We start from the raw sequence: 4,649 nt of genomic DNA on the forward strand, positions 1-4,649 counted from the left end.
TAAGAGACTATGGGTCTGAAACATGGCATATCCCATTAGACATGGTTGATGTGTTGGTTGGTTTTGCTGAACAGTTTTTTTTTTCCTTTCATTTTTAAATCTTTCATTACAAGAGCTGTCTCACTGGGGAGAGGAAGGGGGATGCACATATTCCGAAATGAAGGCAATATAAAAACAAAAGATATCAATACAAGAAAACCCTGGAGATTGGTACAGTACACACTTGAATTTCACACATAGAAATGTATGCCTTGAGCTTCTGGATATTTCTAGGGTGGCCAAGAATGTTTGTAAATAACATTTACATAGAGCTCTCAGGTCTGTTTGGGAGCATTTGGTGATAAAGGCAGAGTTTCCACTGTTGGGTTGTTCTCCATTAACCCCTCAGCTTGGCCCTTGTACCCAATGTCTTTCTAGCAGCCCTTTCCCTGACAATGGCTTCTTCCATGGAACCCCCAAAAGTTTCACTGGATTCTTTTTTAAGTTGACAAGAAAGACTTAGGAATTCATTGCCTTTTATTTTATTTTATTTTTTTTAGGCAATTGGGGTTAAGTGACTTGCCCAGGGTCACACAGCTAGTAAGTGTCAAGTGTTTGGTCTGAGGTCACATTTGAACTCAGGTCCTCCTGACTTCAGGGCTGGTCCTCTAATCCACTGCACCACCTAGCTGCCCTGGAATTCTTTGTCTTTTAGAATAACATGGACTGGTACAAATGTTCTACTTTGTTACAAGGCTAAATTAAGCTTTTATCACATTATTTGTAATTATCAGGGCATTTATTTAGACTTTTTGAATTATTTTAGGAGTCTTGGATGTTCTAACTAAACATTTATAAATTGCTTTAAGTATTAGACATTGCTTTACATATATTATATCATTTGAGTCTCATCGTGGTTCTGTGAAATAGGTGCCATTATTATCCCCATTTTACATTTGAGAAAATCAAGGCAGATAGAGTTTAGGGGACTTGCTCAGGGTCTCACAGCTAATGTGCCTGAGGCAGAATTTGAACCCAGGTCTTCCTTACACCAAGTTCAGCCCTCTACCCACTATGTCATGTAACAAGTAGACTCATCAAATACTCGCCAGGGAATGGTTGGAAGTCCCTATGTTCCTTTTATTGTTCTGGTCATGTTTGCTGACTCTTGACTGCCAAGGCCACAGCAAAAGAGACACCGCCTAAAGGGGGAGCCATCCGCAGCCCATAGCTACAATCTGAGATGGGCTGAATCAGGGCCACCTCATACCCTGGGCAGAGAGGGCATTCATGAACAAACTGACCCTAAAGAGTGGTGTTGAAGGGGAGAGTGAGGTTGGTCATCCAAATTGGATCCTTGTTTTTGTTTTGTTTTGTTTTGTTTTGTTTTGTTTTGTTTTGTTTTTATACTGGAAAACTTTTTTTATTGTAGGTGGAGTGAGATAGCTGGACACAGTTTAGATGATTCCAGTTTTGTTGGCAACATCTGAAGCATCATAGTCTGGAGCCAGTCAGACATAGGCCTTCTTCTCTCCATCAGGCTGGATCAGTGTGTTCACCTTGGCCACGTCGATGTCATACAGCTTCTTTACCGCCAGCTTGATCTGATGCTTGTCGGCCTTGACATCCACAGTGAAGATGAGGTGGTGTTGTCCTCAGTCTTCTTCATAACAGACTCAGTGGTCAAGGGAAACTCAATGATGGCATAGTGATCAAGCTTGTTTCTCCGAGGGGCACTTTTCTGAGGGTATTTGGGCTGCCGTCAAAGTCTTAGTGTCTTGGGTCGCCAGAAGGTAGGTGATGTTTGGATCTTCTTCTTTTTGTGGCTATGAACACCCTTCAACACTGCCTTCTTGGCCTTCAGGGCCTTGGACTTGATTTCTGTCTTGGGAGGGGACAACTGCTTCCTTCTTCGTCTTCAGTGCCATCTTGGGGAAAAGGCCAAATTGGATCCTTGTTGAAGAGCCTTAACTGCCTAAGACTCAGTTCCCACAAAGCTAAAAGGGTTGGTCTCTTCAGACCATTTTAGTCTGGGGGCTCCAGTGGGATTGGTGTCTTAGAGTAGCTCACATCTCCAGAAACCTGTAGCACATTTGCCACTGTTGAATGTGTTAGGAAGATCAAAGGACTAACAGCTGGAAAGGGGACTTAGTGATCACAGGGTGATCAAATCATTCAGTAAGACCATAGGATCATCGATAAAAAACTAGACAGGACCCCAAAGGTCATTTACTCTAACTCCCTCCTTTATTATTTAACTCCCCAAGGTGACACTAGTCATAAGTAGAAGAGCAGAGTTCTGAACTAAGTTCCCTGACCCCAAATCCAGTGCTGTTCTCACTATGCACTGAACTAATCGTTTAGTTCAAAGACAATGGGCATGAGCAAATGAATGAAATGGAGTTTGTCTCCCCATGACTCTCCGTGGCCATTTTTACTAAGTAAAATAAGCCAACACAGACTTGCTAATGAATAAACACAAGTTTTTCAATAGTCTGGTTCCATGTTCCCAGGACTCATGCTCCTTGGATCATGGCCAGAGATGTGCTTGCTTCACATGTCACTCATTTGCTGTTCCCTTTACACAGCCTTGGTGGAAAGCACCAAATTAAAGGGTCTCAAAACCAACTGTTTCTGAAATCCCATTTTAATGAAGAAATATTAAATGACTAAGAAGTTTCACTTCTTTAAATCTCATCCAATATCAAATGTAACAAGTTTAAAAATCCTCCTGTAAATCTGATTTTCACTCAGAAATGCACAATGTGAAAAGAACTGGCTAGCATGAATGGCCCAGACAGTACTTTCATATGATGGGTGAGACTCCCAACTTCTACCCATTCTACATCCCCTCCCTCCCTCACCAAACCAATGCCCATTCTCAGACATTAACCTGTGCGACTTCTCATAATAGGACAGAGGGAAATGGGGAATGGGATGAGGAGGACACAGTGCAGAAGTAGATTGAGAAAACAGCTTAACTAAGAGGCATGCTCACAAAAGATATTTGCTATTGTCATGGAAAAATTTTGCCACTGTGGAATCCAGGCTGGGGAAGAATTCCCTATAGATGTGTCCTTCAGATGCTTCTGTTTGGACAGCAAAATCCCAATAGCATTAAATTTGGTAATGAGACCCACACCCACTAGAAAGAGAGAGGCCTAATGATCCATACAGAAAAGAAAATTGTATGAAGAAGGCCTAGTGTCCACGTTATGCCATGCAGTTGGATGCTGTACATGTCAGTGAGCTGGTCCATCAGTACACATGTATTGGGCAGACATTGCAAATGGACAATGAACTGGTCCCAAAATTGACTTTGTTGAGGAGAGGGGGCTGGTTCACATTTGGAAAACCGTGAAGTCTTTCCACTGAACTCAACTGAACAAAGCGACCTCAAGCTGTTCCTGCTGCCAAATCTTAGCACTTTCACATCAATGCTTTTCCACTTTCACTATACAGATTCAAGTCATGGAATATGAAGGTCTCAGAAGAACCCAACTTTCAGGCCCCCCAAAGGGTAATGGAGAGATGTCTGGTGGATGTGGCAGGGCAGTAGCATGTGACCAATGATGGCTTTCATGTTAGAAGTGGTGTCAAAGACATCATCAAAACAGCCAGCAAAGAAAATTGAACTGGTCATATTTTAAGAGCAAGGGATAACAGATGAATGGGACAAGCACTGCTCTGATGTCTAAAGAAATAATGGAAGACATCCATTGGAGTGGGTAGATCTTGGATGAAGCATTTATGGAGATCAGGGGCCAGAATCACCCGAGAGGGCTGAATGTCTGTGAGCTGCATCAGGAGAAAGGATCCACACTAACGAAGTGCAGGTAAGGCCTCTTCAAAGTACCAAAGTGAGGTGATTTAAATGTTCTAGTTCCCTCTCCAAGGCTAATTTTAAGCCTCTCCCTTCTCAGGATGGAAATAAGAAGTATGTTAAAGGGATGGCAGGCATGAGTAGATAAGTGGGTGAGGTTTGAGGAGAGTGGTGGGAAGACCATCAGATTTGGAGTCAGAGGACCTAAGATTGAATCCTAGCTCTGATACTTTATTACCTGTGTGACCATGGACAAATCAGGTCATCTCTCTGGGTTTGGAAAATGAGGTGGTTGGACGAGATGACCTCTGAGCTGATTTCCTTGTCTTGACTCTGATATATCATAAATGCCAGAGCAGGTAGCAGTCTACTCCAACTGTGGCCAAGGCCTGCCTTGCACCTTGGGGCACTCATATGGTAGTATTCCCGCATCAGGGACTGTGGGAAGGTCTGTTCTGTCAGCCACCAACTACTCTGCTAGTGAATAAATCTCAGCAAAGGGGACAGTGCCATGGCTCCTCTAGCACTAAGAGCCATCTAGGATGTGAACTGAATAAATAGCATGGAGTCCCAGAATCACAGAAGCATAGAGTTAGCTAGGTCCTCAGAGGCCATCTAATCCATCTTGGACCTGAAGAGGAATTGAAGTGGTACTTCCAAGTTTAAATTGAATTTGAGAAGAGAAAATAAATGGTAAAGCAGGCGGTGGGCTCTAAAATGTTCTCTTCTGGGCATGACATTTGCAGAGGGCCCAAACAAGCTTACAGGCTTTGGAGTGTTGAGCCTTGGGAGAAAACTGCTTACTTGAGACATTAAAGATCTCTTTGCATATTGAAAAGGCTGTCAG

General features: G+C 43.0%; 1 pseudogene; it reads right to left on the minus strand.

Moving 5' to 3' along the window:
- Nucleotides 1-1,436: 1,436 nt before the first annotated feature.
- Nucleotides 1,437-1,907, minus strand: LOC114023466 (annotated as a pseudogene).
- Between the last annotated feature and the right edge of the window lie 2,742 nt (nt 1,908-4,649).

Source organism: Vombatus ursinus, unplaced genomic scaffold (assembly GCF_900497805.2).
Source record: "Vombatus ursinus unplaced genomic scaffold, bare-nosed wombat genome assembly UNPS02004428.1, whole genome shotgun sequence".
In the NCBI taxonomy this organism is placed as follows: domain Eukaryota; kingdom Metazoa; phylum Chordata; class Mammalia; order Diprotodontia; family Vombatidae; genus Vombatus; species Vombatus ursinus.